The sequence below is a fragment of the Canis lupus genome, chromosome 23 (genome assembly GCF_048164855.1).
Source record: "Canis lupus baileyi chromosome 23, mCanLup2.hap1, whole genome shotgun sequence".
Taxonomy (NCBI): domain Eukaryota; kingdom Metazoa; phylum Chordata; class Mammalia; order Carnivora; family Canidae; genus Canis; species Canis lupus.
The window spans coordinates 35,107,861-35,129,332 of record NC_132860.1 but is presented as its reverse complement, the minus strand read 5'-3'; the positions used below and the strand labels follow the sequence as shown (position 1 = coordinate 35,129,332).

The window sequence follows — 21,472 nt, the reverse complement described above, 5'->3', positions numbered from 1 at the left end:
ATTGGCAGAGGGAGAAGCAGGTTCCACATGGAGAGCCTGATGTGGGACTCAATCTCAGGACCCTGGGATCAGGGCCTGAGCCGAAGGCAGACACTCAACCCCTGAGCCACCCAAGTGTCCCTGTTTCTTGCTGTATTTAAGACAGATAATACCTTCATGTCTTAGAATAAATAATTTTCACTCCTTTATTTAGGTGTGGTAAAGCCCCAAAAATAAATTTTGGACCTTATTGAAACATATAGTAATAGACTTGAAGAAGGTATAGTAATTATTTAGTATACCTTGATCTTTTTAAATGATGAGGAACTTAAAAGTACTAGATGAATCACCCAAAGTCACATTAATTTTTAATTAATGTAAATGTTTAAATATAGGACACAAATCACAAGTCTGCCTACCTTATGGAATGTGTGGCTAGGTGCTCCAGTTAAGTGGTGGCCAAGTAGTAAGGTGGATTCTCTGGTCCTAGATATCTGTCATCTCTCTAGTTACACATGTGGCCTTCTTAAGCTATCCTGCCCTGTCCTGTCTTCTCCTATCTTATCCTATCCTATCTAATCCTATCCTAATTTACCATATCCTCTTGTCAATCTGCCCATCTCTCTATTAATATATTATCTATCTATTTAAATAACATTGAGCTGCTATGCAGTAACTGGTGTTTTATGTATATTATCTCATTGCAAGCTCAAAAGTCATTTGATATATTTATAGTTGAAAACATTGAGGCTTAGAAAAAATAAGTAGTAAGTAATATGTTGGTATTTTCTTAAATACAAGTGATAGAGCCACTTGACTCTATCATGTTCTCCATGACTCTCCCATCTGGCAGGTTACTCTTACCTGATGCAACTCAACTAGCAGCCTTCTCCTTCACTTCATCTAGGTCTTTGTTAAAATACCACTTCCAAAGTGAGGCCTTCTTTGATTACCATGTTTGCAGTTGAGTTATACTTCCCCATCTACTTTATTGCTTTAGTTGTTCTCTTTAGCATCCATCACTTTATATAACTTAGTTTTTCATTTGGTTTATTATCTGCTCCACCCTGCATATAAGCTCCATGAAATAAATATTTCCTGTTCTGTTCTTTGTCATTCTTTGCACCTAGAATAATGTTGGCACATATAAGTATTCAATAAATGTTTTGTTAAATGAATTGGATAAGCCAAATTTACACAGTCCTTAGGTGAACCCGAGTTTCCACTGGGAGAGATAAGAGAGCAAAGCAAAGTTCACATTCTGTGAGCCACAGATAAATCTTGAGGTCTAGTGGTAGCTGAAGTAGAAAAGGATCAGAAGAGAGCAGCTCAGGAATGAATGCATGGAAAAAAAGGCTCATTGTAATTGGCAGAGTAGATATTTTGACTTGCCTTTGTTCATTCTTAAAAGCATGATGTATAGTTGGATAAAATTCTGTTAAAGAACTAGAGCAATATGACAGAATGGCAAAACCTGATTGTTGGCCATGTGTTGGCTTTGGAGCAACTAAGCATTACCCAATGGTGGCCCCAGAAAAGGCTGTTAGGATCCCATAGGATTGTACTCTTCTTGGGGGAGGCAATATAAATTTCATGGTTCTCTAGAATATTGTCTGCCCAGGGACAGCATACTTAAGGGTTGGTGAAATATTCCTGTCCTCTCTGTGCTCAGTGATTAGAGAAGCAGAATTGCAGAATGGAACATGAACAAACTAGAACTAATCTTGTAGATTTTGGTGGTTGGTTTGCAGCTTATTGAGGTCAGGGTGCTGGAATGGATTTTTTTTCTTCTTTTGATGTGGAAGCCAGTAGACTAGATGATGAGGGTTTGAGCAGTAGGGTTGCAAGTTGTGTAGCAGATTATACATTTGATATTCCAGAGACAAGTTCATTAAAGATGTTATTCCAGTTGACAGAACAGCACTTGTGTAGAGCTGCCAGATTTGATGCTATGAAGGAAACACAGCACTTTGGAAATGAATTACAGTTTGTATTAACTGAATGATATATTAATCTTTTCCATCATTGAAGCAGGAGGGAGAATGAGCAGTGAATGCTAACAGAGCATTATATGGATACCACTTGCAGTTCTTATTTCTTTGGTATCCATAGACATGCACTTGAGAAACTTTCTTAAAAGAAAGTTTAACTTGCTGCAATATTTATAACAGTTTTTCTTTTGTGATCTATTTAGTTACAAGAGCTTGAGAAGCTTGCAAGTTCAAGATGATTTGGGTTAGTAACTGTCCCAGCTTTCCAATTTTTAAGTGTCTCCAGAAAAAGTTATGCTTGTATCTGGCTTCTTTCTGAAGAATTTGAGAAAAGGCTATTAGAGAGCAGTCACATCTTCTGCCAGGGAGGGAGTTTAGAACTAACAATGGATTGCAGGTCACATAGACCTGGAAACTTACCAGCTGTGTGACATAGGGCAGGTTGCAGAACATCTCTGAGGCTCATTTCTAAAATCTGGAAAGTGAGAACACTAGTTTCATTTTGCAGAGATGCTATGAGAAGAAATGAGATATCATATGTAAAAATATTTAGCACTGTGCATCCAGGAAGTTGATTTTACTTTTTTCTCTCTGTTTTGGGAGAAAATCACACTCTGTTTCTGGATCCTCTTCTCAAAAAGGATTTGAACTGATGGGATTATTTTTAAACGGGAAAAGGTGTCGTGAAGAAGAAACAAAGCCAATGGCTTCTGTCTTTAGACCTTTATCTAATAATATTATTCTAATAATTTAGAATAATATTAGACTTTTATCTAATCTTATTCTAATAATATTAATCTAATAATAATAATTATTATTATCACTAACTTTCCTGTAGATGGGGTTTTAAAACAGCTTTGTAACACTTTGGTGATCTATTTATGTGTGTATATATGTATGTATGTATGTATATATGTATTTCAAAGACAAAGATATATTGAGGATTTATTTTACAGTGTTTATGTAGCACCTAAAGGAAATACAGTGAGGAGAAGTCAAGTTTAGTAACTTCTTATTACATACCATTACAATAATAGAAGCTTACAGATGATTATCCCATTTAGTTTTATGTTGTTTTGTTTTACAGTACTGATGTACCCTTGGGATTCTTTTTTTTTATTTTAATAATAAATTTATTTTTTATTGGTGTTCAATTTGCCAACATACAGAATAACACCCAGTGCTCATCCCATCAAGTGCCCCCCTCAGTGCCCGTCACCCATTCACCCCCACCCCCCGGCCTCCTCCCCTTCCACCACCCCTAGTTCGTTTCCCAGAGTTAGCAGTCTTTATGTTCTGTCTACCTTTCTGATATTTCCCACACATTTCTTCTCCCCTCCCTTATATTCCCTTTCACTATTATTTATATTCCCAAATGAATGAGACCATATAATGTTTGTTCTTCTCCAATTTACTTATTTCACTCAGCATAATACCCTCCAGTTCCATCCACGTTGAAGCAAATGGTGGGTATTTGTCGTTTCTAATGGCTGAGTAATATTCCATTGTATACATAAACCACATCTTCTTTATCCATTCATCTTTTGATGGACACCGAGGCTCCTTCCACACTTTGGCTATTGTGGCCACTGCTGCTATAAACATCGGGGTGCAGGTGTCCCGGCGTTTCACTGCATCTGTATCTTTGGGGTAAATCCCCAACAGTGCAATTGCTGGGTCATAGGGCAGGTCTATTTTTAACTCTTTGAGGAACCTCCACACAGTTTTCCAGAGTGGCTGCACCAGTTCACATTCCCACCAACAGTGCAAGAGGGTTCCCTTTTCTCCGCATCCTCTCCAACATTTGTGGTTTCCTGCCTTGTTAATTTTCCCCATTCTCACTGATGTGAGGTGGTATCTCATTGTGGTTTTTATTTATATTTCCCTGAGGGCAAGTGATGCAGAGCATTTTCTCATATGCGTGTTTGCCATGTCTATGTCTTCCTCTGTGAGATTTCTGTTCATGTCTTTTGCCCATTTCATGATTGGATTGTTTGTTTCTTTGGTGTTGAGTTTAATAAGTTCTTTATAGATCTTGGATACTAGCCCTTTATCTGATACGTCATTTGCAAATTCCTTCTCCCATTCTGTAGGTTGTCTTTGAGTTTTGTTGACTGTATCCTTTGCTGTGCAAAAGCTTCTTATCTTGATGAAGTCCCAATAATTCATTTTTGCTTTTGTTTCTTTTGCCTTAGTGGATGTATCTTGCAGGAAGTTACTGTGGCCAAGTTCAAAAAGGGTGTTGCCTGTGTTCTCCTCTAGGATTTTGATGGAATCTTGTCTCACATTTAGATCTTTCATCCATTTTGAGTTTATCTTTGTGTATGGTGCAAGAGAGTGGTCTAGTTTCATTCTTCTGCATGTGGATGTCCAATTTTCCCAGCACCAGTTATTGAAGAGACTGTCTTTCTTCCAATGGATAGTCTTTCCTCCTTTATCGAATATTAGTTGACCATAAAGTTCAGGGTCCACTTCTGGGTTCTCTCTTCTGTTCCATTGATCTATGTGTCTGTTTTTGTGCCAGTACCACACTGTCTTGATGACCACAGCTTTGTAGTACAACCTGAAATCTGGCATTGTGATGCCCCCAGCTATGGTTTTCTTTTTTAAAATTCCCCTGGCTATTCAGGGTCTTTTCTGATTCCACACAAATCTTAAAATAATTTGTTCTACCCTTGGGATTCTGACCTCCAGACATATAGAAAAATTTCAGAACAAAAGTTTACAAAAATCCAGAGACATTGACTTTCTCATGTAGGATATTCTACCTCCTAATTATTACTTGTGACTCCAATTAGCAGATTCAGAGATAATAACATATTGAAAGAAACAGGAGAAAGCTTCCAAATATCTTAAAATAAAAGGAAGCTGAGATTTATTGAGTGCCTTTACATGTGAGGGCTATCACATGTTAGAACTAGTTATTGCACTTATGTAACACATGTAACATTAATGTTTTAATTTGGAACCCTGAAGGTGGATGCTCTTGTGCTCACTTCCCAGCCCATACTTCCAGTTTACTTCTACGTATCACTTGAGTGCATGTTCGCTTCTTCTACCTGAGGTGAAACTCCTTTATAAAGTAGCACTTGTGTATCACACTCCCAATGCCAAGCCCGGGGCTTGACACCTAGTAGGAGTTTACTAAATGGTAGTTAAATAAACAGAAAGGAAGCATCAGGTGGTGGGGGGAGGAACCCTTCCCACTTTCATGCAGAATGATGGAGTAGTGGGAGGAATGGTATTAATGCGTACAGAGTAATATTAGCAGCTACATTTATTAAGCACCACTTTGCCAGGCACTATGTCAGACATTTTCATTTATTATTATATTGAGCATCCATGATGACCCTATGGAATAAGCACTCTCATTCCCAGTAACTAGGTGAAGAAAGATCAGAGGTTTTATACATTTCCCCAGATTTCATAGCTAGTGCAGAGCTAGGGATTCAAAGGTCTCTAATGTGCCTAGCTACAAAGCCCATGTTCTTGACCATTGTATTTGAGGATTTGTGACCTGCAGGGTGTACTTGATATACTACATCCCTCAGATATTATTTGGGAAAATTGTTGATCATACAGAGCTAAATTTATAAACGGGTTGAGTATGAGAGAGTACCATCTCAATAGTCTCAGTAGTAGTTGCAAAGAAGCAGGTCACAAAAAGGGGTTAGGAGGTATTGTTTTAAAGTTTTAATTGTGGAATAGAAAATCCAGAAATGTGCCCTCAACTCTATGGTCAACTAATATTTGACAAAGCAGGAAAGACAATCCATTGGAAAAAAGACAGTCTCTTCAATAAATGGTGCTGGGAAAATTGGACAGCTGCATGCAGAAGAATGAAACTAGACCATTCTCTTACACCATACACAAAGAGGGTGTATGATAAACCCAAAATGGATAAAAGATCTCAAAGTGAGACAAGATTCCATCAAAATCCTAGAGGAGAACACAGGCAACACCCTTTTTGAACTTGGCCACAGCAACTTATTGCAAGATACATCTATGAAGGCAAAAGAAACAAAAGCAAAAATGAACTATTGGGACTTCATCAAGATAAAAAGCTTCTGCACAGCCAAAGAAACAATCAACAAAACTAAAAGACAACCTACAGAATGGGAGAAGATATTTGCAAATGACCTATCAGATAAAGGGCTAGTTTCCAAGATCTATAAAGAACTTCTTAAACTCAACAGCAAAGAAACAAACAATCCAATCATGAAATGGGCAAAAGACATGGAGAGAAATCTCACAGAGGAAGACATAGACATGGCCAACATGCATATGAGAAAATGCTCCGCATCACTTGCCATCAGGGAAATACAAATCAAAACCACAATGAGATACCACCTCACACCAGTGAGAATGGGGAAAATTAACAAGGCAGGAAACCTCAAATGTTGGAGAGGATGCGGAGAAAGGGGAACCCTCTTACACTGTTGGTGGGAATGTGAACTGGTGCAGCCACTCTGGAAAACTGTGTGGAGGTTCCTCAAAGAGTTAAAAATAGACCTGCCCTATGACCCAGCAATTGCACTGTTGGGGATTTACCCCAAAGATACAGATGCATCGACACACCAGAACACCTGCACCCCAATGTTTATAGCAGCAATGTCCACAATAGCCAAACTGTGGAAAGAGCCTTGGTGTCCATTGTAAGATGAACGGATAAAGAAGCTGTGGTCTATGTATATAATGAAATATTACTCAGCCATTAGAAATGACGAATACCCACCATTTGCTTCAACGTGGATGGAACTGGAGGGTATTATGCTGAGTGAAGTAAGTCAGTTGGAGAAGGACAAACATTATATGGTCTCATTCATTTGGGGAATATAAAAAATAATGGTAGGGGATAAAGGGGAAAGGAGAGAAAATGAGTGGGAAACATCAGTGAGGATGACAGAACATGAGAGACTCCTGACTCTGGGAAACAAACATGAGGTAGTGGAAAGGGAGGTGGGCAGGGGGTTGGGGTGACTGGGTGATGGGCACTGAGGGGGACACTTGACAGGATGAGCGCTGTGTGATATGCTATATGTTGGCAAATTGAACTTCAGTAAAGTGAAAGGAAAATAAAACCCTACTTATTATAAAAAAATAAAAATAAAAAAATAAAGAGGTTGAGAGGAGAAAAAAATAGTTTTAGTTGTGAACAGAACACATAATATTAAATTTAGCATTTCAGCCATTTTAAAATGCACAGTTTAGTAATGTTAAGCATATTCACACTGATATGCAACAGAGCTCTATAACTTTTTCATACCACAAAACTGAAACATTCTTCCTGTGAAACAACTCCCTGCTCTTCCCCTCCCACGGAGTCACTGGTAACCACTACTCCACTTTCTGCTTCTATGAATTTGACTACTTTAGATTCCTCATATAAGTGGAATCATAACATATTTGTCTTTTAATGTCTGGCTTATTTCAATGTTATAGCGTGTGCCAGAGTTTCTTTCCTTTTTAAAGCTGAATGGCATTCTATTATACACATACACCACGTTTTGTTTATCTATTCGTCTGTAGATGGACAGTTGGGTTGCTTCCACTTTTGGCTGTTTTGAAAAATGGTGCTATGAAAATATGTGTATGTTTATCTCTTTAAGACCTCACTTTCAGTTTATTTTACTTGTATATTCAGAGTTGGGATCTCTGGATCATATGATAATTCTATTTTTTTGTTTTTTGAGGAGCCATCATACTATTTTCCCTAGTGGTTGCACCATTTTACATTCTCACCAATAGTACATAAGGGTTCCAGTTTCTCCACATCATCACCAATACTTGCTATTCTTTTTTTTTTTTTAAAGATTTTATCTATCTATTCATGAGAGACACACAGAGAGAGGCAGAGACACAGGCAAGGGAGAAGCAGGTTCCCTGTGGGGAGCCTGTTTAGTGAGTTGATCCCAGGACCCCAGGATCATGACCTGAGCCAATGGCAGGTGCTCAACCACTGAGCCACCCTTGTGCCCCTGTTTGTTTTGATAGGTTTTCCTAATAGGTATGTGGTGATATAGTAATTTAGACTTCAATTTCTCTAATGATTAGTGATGAGACTTAGAGGTTATTAGTAGCTAGAGTTAATCAAGGAGTGATTTCAGAATGTAAATTAATAAGTATGTTCTGGGCTGGGTTAGAATTTGTAAGCTAGGTGAGTTGCTGGAAGAACCAAACTCTTATCTTTGGAATGCATGCGTCTTGGGATTTACTGACAAAACAGTTTATGATCATTTTGGAGAACATTTGGATCTGAATGAGTCAGTGTTGAAATAATGTGAGTGTAGTAGTTTCTGTTGCATATAATGGCTTAGTGTGTAAGCCATGTCGGTCTGCAAACTGTGGTTTCTGTTTCATTCTTCTTTTTGCCAGGGTCACTTTGCCATGCTTCACGATGCTCTATACAGTGATTGGCAGCCAGATGCCTATCTTCCAGGGTTACTGTAATAGGTAATTAAGATAACATCGTTTTGGACACAGTGCCTGGTACACAGTAAGTGCTGATTAAATAGTAGCAGTTAAATTATGGTGATAGCAATAGTGTAGTTTTAATAAATGTGTCAGTAGTGGAGATAATGATAGCTGTAGAACCTATTTTTTTCTGTATCATGTACTTCCAACCAATCCCATTACCACTGCCCTAGTGTAGGAACTCATCATTAGGGATCATTGGTTTCCTCCTCCTTTGCCCTATTTAGTCACATTACCACTGATGAAATGACCTAAGACCCAAGTTTAAGCCAGTCACTCTCGTACTTAAAACTCCCCAGTGACTCTTCTTTGACCTTAGAACAAAGTCTAGGGTCCTTTATACTTGCATTTATGCCAGCCTCTACCCAGCTCTCTGGCTTCATCTCCTACAATCCCTGCCACAGTATTTATTCTTCAGAGCTCTCGTGCTTTAGTATCTCATAAAATTACTGCTATATTATTTCCCTTAAAATTTTGATTCATACACATTTATATAAAAGCTTATATAAAAAAATAAAAGGTATCCTATCACTCATACTTTCTATTTTTAGTTCTTTTTTTTCTTTTCTTTAGCTCCCGTCTACCCTTTCCCATCTTACTTTCCCTCTACCTCGCTTGCATTTATTGCTATAATAACATCATATTAACAACTTTGAGGTATTCTTTTGAGTTTTTTCTGGGCTCATACAATGTTATGTAAACAGACGTGCATATGTGAGTGTATATGTGGATTCGCATACATATTCCTATTTATACATGTTACTGGATGTATACAATCCCCACTGTCAGTTCCTGCTAAACCTAAGACTTCTTTAACACTACTGAGCCTTTATTTTAGGGGAGAAATTTGGTGAAAATGTTACTGTTTCCCCACAAGTCACCACCATCCTCTGATTCAGTTACTTAACTGAGGGCCCAATATCTGCAAGAGCTTGATGTTTTTAATTTGAAAGTCCTATTGTCATTTCTGTCACCTTAGACGGGAGTGTTAAGAAGAGGTCATTGGCAAATTACTGATTCTAGATGAACAATTTGCTCTTAATTAAAAAGGCTGATGAAACTCTCTTTGGGAAATGAACTCATTCAAATGGGAGATAATTTAAGCTCATCCACTCAGGACCTTTTTTCCCTCTATTTTTCCTTCACCCAGTACATAAAATTTTTATTTAGTCTTGTGGTGTAAGTTGAATTTGACAGGAGCAATTTTTTTTTCATTCAAACCATAAAATTATTATGTTGTCTGAGTTACATTGTGTTTTCCCCTCAGAAAAAATAATGAGTATCGCTTTCCCTAGAGAGATGGTCTGGCAGTAATGGAGAATGGAGTAAAATTACTCCCTGCTGGGGTTTCAGAATGGGAAGGAAACACAGGATGGTTAAATACACATGAGACTGCAGTCAGAAGGCCAGAGTTCATGCCCAGTTCTGTCACTGAACAGCTGAGTGACCTTGGACAAAGATTTGAAACTGGGTTTCCTTTTCTGTAAAAAAAAAAAAAAAAAAAAAAAAGTAATTCCTGCTGTGTATCATTGGCTAGTCTAAGGATCAAATGAAGTAACTGTTGTGAAAAGACTGAATGACAGCAGGGTGCAATGTAAACATTGTCAATATTGATGTCTCCTGCTGCTCTGAGAAATAATTTCTTAACAGTCTGCTGGATAGATCCATCAACCAATGACAGTGGTCACTAGACAGAGTGCCATTAGAATAAGAAAGGTAAGTCCAGCCTCTTCCTTGTTTATTCTGCAGTCCCCAATATAAAATTAGGAAGCTGAGGCCCAGAGAGATGAAGTGCTTTAACCAAAGACACACAACTAGTTAGTGGGACACCAGCACTGGACCCTCCACTTCCTGCCCAGTATTCTTTCCCAAACACCCTGCTCCTAACCTCATCAAATAATAATACTCTAGCTTGACATGACCAGTTAGAAATGGAGAAGCAAAAGGGGTTGGGAGTTTGTTTAATGCTCTCCATCCCCATTTATCCCTGGGGGTTCACATTTGCATTTTGTTTGAGGTGGTGTAAAGGAGAATTTAAACTGAATTGAAATGAAATGCCAGATTCTCAGGCACAGAGTCAAGCAACTCTCACACCCTGTCTGTGTTAATGATTAAGTGAACAATAACAACAGGCCAATATTACATAGCTTACTGGAACAGTGTTTCCCAAATAGTATTCTAGGGATCACTTGTTCCAGGGGAGCTGCTCAAATAAAATAACACTTGCTGTATTGATAGAGTCCCTGTTGGAGATTCATAGTACATATTAGCATCCCAAGCTCCTAAGCAATGTCATAACAAGGAAAATTTATTTAATTTTGTTTAAAGGTTAAACTGACAAATTTGTGTGAAGAAAATGTTTTTCCCCCTTAAACATTTAATATTGATCCCTGGCTTGTTGTTTCTTTTATGTCTAAGAAGAAAAAATATCAGTAGATGCCAGCATCTGTCTCCAGGAAGGGGCCCTGCACACTGCTTCCCCTGCCACCTTGCTCCCTAACTTGTGCAGTCCTAGGAAGAGCAGACATGGGCTGCTAAGATTTGCTGGGCCTTAGGAGTTCTCTGTTGGGATGAGGAGAAGAGTTCAGTGCCAGGGTAAACTTAATAACCACTAACCAGATGCAAAATGCACACATCTCAGCAGATGCCAGAGTGAGTAGATGACAACAGCCAAAACCCAGATTAAATTATCTGCATCTCAGGGCACATCCATGTAGACAAAATATGTCCAGGCCCACATACTGTTTGCCCCCAAAGCTTTGATATTTAGTTGTCCTCACTTATTCTTCCCACTACTTAAACACAACTTAGAGGAAATTGGGTAAAGGAAATGTTGAATTTCTATTTAAATCTTGAATTCAGGGGCACTTGGGTGGTTCAGTTGGTTAAGCGTCTGTTTTTAGCTCAGGTTATGATTCTGAGGTCCTGGGATGGAGCCTCATTTCAGGTTCCCTGCTCAGTGGGGAGCCTGCTTCTCCTTCTCCTTTTCCCCTTCTCCCCATTCCTGCTTGCTCTCTCTCTCTCTCTTACTCATAAGTTTTTTTGTTTTGTTTTGTTTTGTTTTGTTTTTAAATCTTGAATTCATTGGGTGAAGGTGGGTGGGAAACAAGAACTAGACCAAGGGTCATTCTTTACCTTTGTCAAGTGGGGACTTGAGGTAGAAATCAAGTTCAGAAATGGAAAAGTAAAATTTATTTTTTTGCATTCCTGAGTTTGTGGACTGGGAAAAGATTGTACCTACTATAAATTTCACATTGGGATCTTTTCCTACTGTTCCACCCATTTCTATGGTTCTAGAAAATTGGTCATTTAACTAATTAACGCATTAAAATATTTTTGAACATCTGTTTCAACCATTCAGTTTATATAAAAAAGAATAAGGCATGATCCTTATTTTAAAGTTGTTCTTAGACCAGTAACGCATATTGTAACAAATGGTCAATTGGGAATAGAAGTTGACTGTACTGATCAGTGAAGAAACACAGGAAATTATTTTTGTAGTAGTAAAGAAGGACATTGAATTTATCTAGTAGAAATAAAATGGATCAGGTCAATAAGTTAAAAAAATGAAAAGGTAGAGAAAACCTAGTAGAAAGACATATAAAAACAAAATTGACAGGATGTCTTACATTTTTTTAGGCTGTATGAATAAAGGGAACAAGATTACAGTTTCACCAGCTAGAGTTAGGAATCCCATAATCCTCAAATTGCTGTACACCATTCTCTTGCCCTGAGCCCTCCAAGTTATAATAATAATATTATAATAAAATGAACTAGCAAATGAAGAATACAAGAGAGTAGGATAATATATACTCAAGGTAGCTCTCCTTTGGGAAAAGTCTGAGGCAGATTTAGGTAAGACTTGCTATAAACTATTGACAGGGAAAAATTTAAATTATATATTAAAAGGGTACATTTTATTTGACCACTGGAGGGCTTCTATGAATAATGCCTCACTGTTATTTCTCCTGCTGGTTGGCATTGGAGAGTCAATAAGTTAGGTAAAATATATATTTATGTGCTTTGCCTATGCTCCCCATTGAGGTTGGTATTTGGAATGGACTTGGAAATACAGTACAAAAGCAGTGAACAATTCTAGGTTGTTATTCCATATAATTTGTTTGAGAAATCATTGATTTTAGTAACCTGTTATTTATATTGATCCTTTTCTCCCTTACTTGGTCCTACAAGGCTGAAATAATCTGGATAGGGGTATTTAATTAGAACCTGGAATAAATGACTTGGTGTTTGAGGAGGGTACGAGTTGATCACTAAGGGAACCCTGTTACCGGGTCTAATAATTTGAGCTGCCGCAGATGCAATTGAATCAAATGCAGATACTTTTGGAATGAACCCATGTGGAATTCTCACAGGAATACTCTCTCTCTGGCCATATATATTTTATTTAATACAGATTTGGTTTTGGAAATACATGTGGCTTTTCATGTCCATACGGAAGGCTGCAGGGAGCTAATTCAGTTAATAGATTTGGAATTATTTTTGAGGGAGTGGAAAAATCTTCCTTACATGGCTAGAGGTAGGGATGGGTAGTAGCAGGGTAGTACGATCTATCTGCAAGGTTTGGATATGATGGAAACTAAAATGAATAAAAAATTAGTGTAAGACAAGAAGGCCAGGGATGAGTACACTGCTCATGGCTTCTTTGTCAGCCTAAGAGCCACCCAACTAGTTTTCAGAGGATCTTATACTGCATTGAAGATCAATTGAGAAAGGAATGTCCCCTTTAGGGGACAGTGACTACAAGTTTTATAGAAGCTCAGATGGCCAGGAAGTATATATTCTGTTAGATCTATCCTAGACCTTAGCCAAAGGGTGCAGTCATAAACCCAGGATGAAAAATCAGCTATCCCAGGCAGTGTCCATGAAAGCAGGAAAATAGTTAAACAAACCATAAAGTTGATGTTCTGGTGGATTGTTTGAGCTCTGCTTCCCAGACTCAAGACCACTGGTTCCTCATGGAGGAGGTCAGAATGGAAGAGGTTAGAGGCTAAAAGGTAGGCAGTGTCACAGTCTGACTACAAAACTCTAAAATGACTCAAAAGAAGGGTGTCTGATTCACTCAATGGGTAGAGAATGTGACTCTTGATCTTGGAGTTGTGAGTTTGAGCCTCATGTTGGGCATAGACATTACTTAAACAGAATGAATAAAATAACTTAAAAAATTAAAATTTACATTTCAAAATTTAAGTTTAGAGAGAACCTTTGATAATTACTGTTCCAGATGTATTGATCTTGCCTACCCACTCCTAATCTCTGTTAACACTAATTCAGCAAATTTGTCATTCACAATAAAAATGTGTGCTTGAGGGATGCCTGGCAAGCTCAGCTGGTTAGATGTTCAACCCTTGATTTGAGTTCAGTTCATGATCTCAGAGTCTTGGGATCAAGCTCCAAATTCAGCTCCATGCTCAGCAGGGAGTCTACTTGAGATTCTCTCTCCCGCCCTCTCTCTGCCTCTCTGACCCAACACACATGCTCTCTCTTCCTCTAAAATAAATGAATAAATCTTTTAAAAAAGTGTGCTTGACACATAAAATAGTGTGATATTAAATGGAGCTTAATATATGATAATATTATCAGTAAATTGTCCTAAGGACATCTCCAATTCAGTAACGTAGGGAACTACATGAGCCTTTTAGAAAAGTGTTGAATCTCTCAATTTTTTAATCTCACACATGGAACCACCTAGCCAGACCACATTTCATAAAGTTCATTGAGATGATATTTCACATCAGTGAAAATGCTATGTCTTCACTTAAGTCAGCAATTAAACCACTAAACAATAATATTTAACCCAAGTAGTTGCCACTGTTTGTACAAATATTTAACCCAAGTAGTTGCCACTGTCTTCCTGTTGCCTGTAAGGAAAGATACTTCAAATGGACATATTTTACAACAAAATATTAATAGTTAAAAGTCTTGACTTAAAAGCAGCTTTTTAAAAAATCATCTTTTGGGAAATAATGTTGTAAGAATCTTTCTCAACTTACCACCACTTCTAAACATTTTTTAGATTCCTCTTGTTTTATAGTTTCAGTTTTATTGAAAATTCATACTCCACTAAGGAAATTATTTTGAAACATTGTGGATATAGATATCATGGTTCTCAATGCCTCTAAAATATTGGGAATCAATGTTAAAATATAACTGTGCTAAGGGAGCAGACAATGATGTAATATAATGTATAATAAAATATATTAGGCTAATATATTTCATATAAAAAGGAGCTAGAGGAGAAATTCAGATTAAATCTCAAAATACAGTATTTATTCTTTACAAGGTGCATGACAACATTATTTGAGGTGCTAGATGATCTATGTGTTTAGAGCACCTGGTATTTATCTGGGAGAGGGTAATATTAGAGTTGGAATTTTCTGTTCTCAGGTAGTTGAGTCTGTGCTCCAGCAAAATTTTATCTATCCACTCTGGAGATAGGCTGAGAGACAGGAAGGAAGAAGTAAAAGAAAGGTAAGAATTTTCAACCACATAATTTTATTTGATTATCCCTATAGATGTGTTGTCCAGGATAGTGTACGCTAATCATAAGTAGCTAATTAAATTGGAATTAAAATTACATAAAATAAAAAATTCACTTACTCATTTCATTTACATTAGTCATATTTCATATGCCTCATAGCCATATGTGGTTAGTGGTTACTGTCTTGCATGATAGTCTTCTAGAAGATAGACCCTGTCTATCATCCTAGAAAATTTTTTCAAACTTTATTTAAAATGTATACTTTATTAAGGTATGATTTAATTTATATAACTTGATGAATTTAGGTATATCTATATATCCATGAAACCATCACCACAGCTTTGTAGGACTGAACCCCTGTATTAGTGGACAAAACTGAAGGCTTCTAAAAGGATAAAATGGATTTTACACACTCTTGCTTTGGAATAAATTAAAAACAGGGATCAGTTTGAAACAACATGAATTTATGAACTCCCTCCCTTTTAAAAAAAATCTCTCCTTTGTCACGAAGTTTAGAGCGTGTTCTCCTATATTATTTTAGCTGTCTGCCAGAAATATTAGAATGGTGGAACAGTGTCATGAGCATCTCTGGCCCATGAATTTTGGCTGTATCATTTTTCTACAGAAAAGAACTACATTTCATGAATTAATTTCACTTCTTGCATAGAAAGTTTTTTTTAAAAGATTTTATTTATTTATTCATAAGAGACAGAAAGAGAGAGGCAGAGACACAGAAAGAGGGAGAAGCAGGCTCTATGCAGGAAGCCCGATGTGGGACTCAATCCCGGGACCGCGGGATCACCCCCTGAGCCAAAGGTAGACACACTCAAACGCTGAGCCACCCAGGCATCTCAAGCAGAAAGTTTTAAGATGAATCTGAGTCATCTTTGTTTTGGAGGAACAGTCTGAAAAGAGGACTTGTAGTGGCCAAATAATAATTTGAGAATAAGAAACAATGACTACAGTCAATAGAGCTAAATTGCATCTTTTGAATGGTTCATGAATTCATGATAACACGAATAGAGGAAAGATAACACAAGGTGGGCTGAAGTTGAGTTTTTCCGTATTGTTCATAAAATGCTATGTATGGAACAACCTCAGTTCTGTGAGCAATAAGCTGGAGTTTAGACCAATAGTTAGGTTACCCATTACAAATGATGGGCAACTGAGAAATGAGAGGAGGTCTATTAAGAACATATAATTGTGGATAGTTATGAGGAGGGGCTTTTGTTAAAGGAAGATGAAAAATTTTGAAATACATATGTAAACCAGAAGAATCTTAAATGTGTGGTATTGATCAAAGGATGCATCCGTTAGGAAAATCTATTTTATAGGAGGAGGAATAAGTAGTTGTCAGAGTTATTTAGAAATAAAATAAATTGTTAGTAAATTTGGTTAAAAAAAAAAAAGGAATGTAGATCTTAATAAAACTTTGTAGAGAAAAGACACCAAACAAGGATGCATATTGTTCGAACAGTAGACTTTATGAATGAAGGGATCACAAATGTACTTAGCTGGACCAAATAGTATAATCCTTAAGTGTATTTTTCTCTAAAACCAAAAATGAACGTGTTTTGCTTAAGGAGAAGGTGGCAACCTTCTTAGACTTCTCTCCCTGCCTCTTTTTATTGGCCACGAGTGTTCAGACAATCCATAGTGTTAAGTAGAGGAGAACTAGGAGTCAATAATATGTGTAGTATACACTGAGGGCACAAACTAGGGAATATTGAATATTCAAAGAAGGCTCATGTTGTTGACTAACATTGGCATGTCACGTTTGGGCCCGAAAGAATGAGTAGGCATTCTCTATTCTATTCGTGAGGGACTGAAGGAGAAAAGAGAAAAATTTTAAGGTGGAAACATAGTATTTGAAAGATATGGAAGCAAGAAATGCAAAGTGCATTTGAGGAACTGCAACTATTCAGAGATCTAGGAAATAGGACACCAAGCAGAGTGAGATGAAATATATTTCAGATCATGGCAGGCCTTGAATGTTGATATAAAGCAGCTGGTTCTTATAAGACATTCTATTGAGGAAAAGTGAATAGATTTAACTAGCTTTTAATATTAGCACATGCAAGCCGTGTTTTAACCTCAAGCTATAAAATCCCAAAATCATTTTCTGTACCTTTCATTGCAAACAGATAAAAGAACAATATTCATCTCAAAAAACCTGGAGGGTACACAGGAGGTACATTTAAATTTTAAAGAAATCACTATGAGCTCTTCTTTTGATGTACACAATTCAAATTAAGCTCCAGCTAAAACAAATGAAATCAATTATATATCACAGGCTAACTTTAGAGAACGTCCTTTCCTGTCTTAAGTTAATGTGGGACCCATCAGGGCCTGGGACTCAGCACTTGACTGCTGGTCAGGAGGTTTTCTCCTTCTTTTCTGAGAACTCTACATGATAAAGCCAGAGTTCATGATCTCTTAAGGCCTCTAAAGTCTATCTCCAATCACTACTGCTTTGTTTTGCCTGTTGGACTTTGTTTCATTGTGTTAGAACTATGTTTCAAAAAGAGAGGTTTCTGTTTCTACTGTCACAAATACTTAGTGGTAAAACTACACAAATGTATTCTCTTAGTTCTGGAGGTCAGGAATCAGAAATCAGTTTCAGGGGACTAAAAGGCAAGCTGTAGGCAGGACTGGAGGCTTTGCAGGGGAGAATGTGTTTTATTGCATCATTTTTTAGCTTTTAGTGTTTATTTGACTTGTGCTTCCTCTCAGAGCACATCACTCCAGTCTCTGCTTCTATCATCAGATCACCATCTCCCCTTGTGTAATCAAATATCTCCTTAACTCCTTATAACAACATTTAAGATTACATTTAGGGTCCGTCTGGACAATCCAGATTAATCTCCTTATCTCAAGATCCTTAATTTAATCACATCTACACGTTCTCTTGCCAGCACATTCACAGGTTCCAGGGATTAGAACGTGGATATATTTGGAAATATTACTTAGGTATTATTATAGGAAGGGACACAAAATCATCAAATTCTTATATTGCAAATTTGCTTAAATGGCTACCACCATATTGGAAAACCATACCATTGCTAACCAGATGAGCAATTTTTTTTTGTCTTGTTTGCTTGTATCCTGTTCTTATGATTTTATGACCTCAGGAACTCAATCTAATCACCTCTTTTTTCCCCCTGCAACCTTGAGGATAATCATTCAGCACCCTTTTTTTTTCATCTGCCTGAAAACAAAGCAAAATATTGGAAGGTCCTCTGATTTTCATTAATACAGGAAAAAATAAGGAATATTGAACATAACCATGCTATTGATTCTTTAATGTTCATGGAAACCTAGTGGGATAGTTATTATTATCATCAGCTTGCAAGTGAGGAAACCAAGGCTCAGAAAAGTTACATACCCAAGGTCACATGGTAAGGAACAGGTCTGTCAAACTTGAAAGTATGTTGTTTTTTCACTGTACTGTGCTACTGAATACTACAAGGACAGGATAGAATGCTACATTCTAAGAAAAGTTATGAAGTTGTAGAGAAGTTGCCAAGCTCTTAGGGTTACTATGCCTGGCTAATAGTTTTTTTGGTCTTTTTCCCTGAGTCCCCATAGGCTGTTAGTGTCCTACTGTTACCTTCTTTTATTTCTGACAGTAATATCATGACCTCATTTCAAAAGGAAGGAAACAGAGGTACAGAGATGTTCAGTGACTAGCCCAGGGTCATGGAAGAAAGTGCTGGGACATACATCCAGTTGTTTTAATTGATGACAACTAAGGATCCAAGATTAAAAAAGAAAACAAACAAACACTTTTCTAATTCTCAAGTAGAAACTGTAGACAAGAAAAGCTTCAACACTTAGGTGTCAAGGTATGGGCTTTTACTACCATTGTGGTCTATTAATATAGATGGAAAAGAACCAATATCATATTTTAATGAGGAAATTTCAAATTGATACTCCTTAGCTATGGGGAAATCTGGAGTCAAGAAAATTCCTCTGAAGAGAATTTGAATTATCTATAAAATATGAATCAAAAGGAAAAGGAAGGTGTATTAAGGTTGATTTAATACTATCTGGGATGCCTGTGTGGCTCAGTGATTTGGCGCCTGCCTTCAGCCAAGGGCCTGATCTGGAAACCAGAGATCAACCCCTGCATCAGCCTCCCTGCATGGAGCTTGCTTCTCCTTGTGTCTGTGTCTCTGCCTCTCTCTGTCTCTCATGAATAAATAAATAAAATCTTTAAAAAAATAAAAAAAAATCTTTCATACCCACATTTAGTGGGCGGCTATGATGTGCCAGCAAGACTCTGCACATGAAAAAAAAAAAAAAAGACTGCACACGATACTTTGTGGGTGTTAGATCTAATTTTCATAGCAACCTAAAAAGTAGTCTTAGCATAATTAAAAAAAACATTTTTAAAAGTCTTTTTAAAAAGATTCTATTTATATATTCATGAGGGAGAGAAGGAGAGAGAGAGAGAGAGGCAGGCAGAGACACAGGCAGAGGGAGAAGCAGACTCCATGCAGGGAGACTGACATGGGACTCAATCCTGCGACTCCAGGATTAGGCCCTGGGCTGAAGGTGGTGCTAAACCGCTGAGCCAGCGGGCTGCCCCAAAAAAGCCATTTTTTAAAGAATAGTTTTAGGTTCAGGGCAAAATTGAAAAGGCACAGAGATTTGCTCCATGCATGCAACCTTCTCTACTGTCAACATCCTGCACTACAGAGAAACATTTGTTGCAATCAATGAACCTACATTGACACATCATTAGCACTCAAAGTCCTTACTTTACCTTAGGAGTCACTTGTTGTTGTATATTCTATGGGGTTTGTATAGTCTTTTGATGTTGTAAATTCTATGGGCTTTGACAAATGAATGGTATGTATCCACCATTATAATATCATACAAATTAGCTTCACTGGCCTAAGAATCCCCTGCACTCAGCCTATTCAACTTTCTGCTCTCTCTACTCCCAGGCCCTATTTCCATATTTTCACCTGTTCCAAAATGTCATTTAGTTGGAATCATATAGTATGTAGCTTTTTCAGATAGGCTTCCTTCACTTAGTAGTATGCATTTAAGGTTTCTCTAAGTCTTTTCATGGCTTGATAGTTCATCTCAATTTATCACTGAATGATATTGTGTTGTCTGGATGTACCACATTTAAAAAAAATCTATACAAGTACTGAAGGATATCTTGGTTGTTTCCATGTTTTGGTAATCATGTATAAAATAGCTATAAACAGGGACAGCTGGGTGGCTGAGTGGTTTAGCACCTGCCTTCAGCCCAGGGGGTGATCCTGAGGTCCTGGGATCGAGTCCTGCATTGGGCTCCCTGCATGGAGCTTGCTTTTCCTTCTGCCTGTGTCTCTGCCTCTTTCTCTGTGTCTCTCATGAATAAATGAATAATAAAATGTTTAAAAAAAACATAGTTATAAACATCCATGTGTAGGTTTTTGTGTTGATGTAAGTTTTCAGCTCCTTTGGGTAAATAATAAGGGATACAGTTGCTGTATCATATGGTAAAAGCTTTTTAAGAAATTGCCAAACTGTATTCCAATGTGGCTATACCATTTTATATTCCTACCAGCAATGAATGACAGTTCCTGCTGCTTCACATCCTTATCAGCATTTGGTGTTATCAGTGTTTTGGATTTTAGCCATCCCAATAGATACATAGTGGTATCTTACTGTTATTTTAATTTGCAATTTCCTAATGATAATGCTGTTGAACATCTTTTACATAAAAACTTCATATCTATGCATCTCCTTTGCAAGGTGTCAGGTCTTTTGCCCATTTAAATCTGGAGGTTCATTTCCTTGTTGCATTTAGAAAGTTTTTTTGTATATTTTAGGTAACATATGTGTCTTTTGCAAATAGTTTCACCTAGTCTGTGGTACATCTTCTCATTCTCTTAACATGGTCTTTTTTGGAGCAGAATTTTTTAGTTTTAATCAAGTCCAGTTTATCAGTTCTTTCTTTTATGGATTATGCCTTTGGTGTTGTATCTAAAAAGTCATCGCCTTATCCAAGGTCAACTAGATTTTCTTCTATGCTCTCTCTCAGGAGTTTTGATATGTTGCATTTCATATTTAGGTCTATGGTCCATTTCAAATTAATTTTTGTGGAAAGGGTAAGGCCTGTGTCCGGATTCTGATTTTGTTTTGTCATGTGGCTTTCCAGTTATTCTAGTAGTACTTGTTGAAAAGACTGTCTTTGCTTCTTGTATTGAGTTTGATGCTTTGTTAAAGATCTGTATACTATATTTACCTGAGTCTATGAGTTTATTTTTGGTGGATTCTCTATTCTGATCTGTTGTGAGGTTTTCATTGGTTGGTTCATTTTGTAGTTTTACCATCACTACATTGTTTTGATGACTGTAGTTATCTAGTAATTCTTGAAGTTGGGTAGTGTCAATTCTCCAACTTTGTTCTTCTCCTTCAAAATTGTGTTGACTCTTCTGGGTCTTCTGTTTTTCCATATAAACTTCGGAATAAGTTTATTGATATCACAAAAATAACTTATTGAGATTTGATTTGGATTGTATTAAAT

At 37.2% G+C, this 21,472-nt stretch overlaps 1 long non-coding RNA gene across 1 annotated transcript in view; it reads left to right on the top strand.

Annotated features, from left to right (window-relative positions):
- LOC140615580 (uncharacterized) overlaps positions 1 to 8,469 on the top strand; it is a 106,071-nt gene extending 97,602 nt beyond the window's left edge. The window contains exon 3 of the long non-coding RNA XR_012016089.1: positions 8,346 to 8,469. This is a non-coding gene — a long non-coding RNA (uncharacterized lncRNA). The remainder of the gene's footprint in view (positions 1 to 8,345) is intronic.
- The last annotated feature ends 13,003 nt before the right edge of the window (positions 8,470 to 21,472 follow it).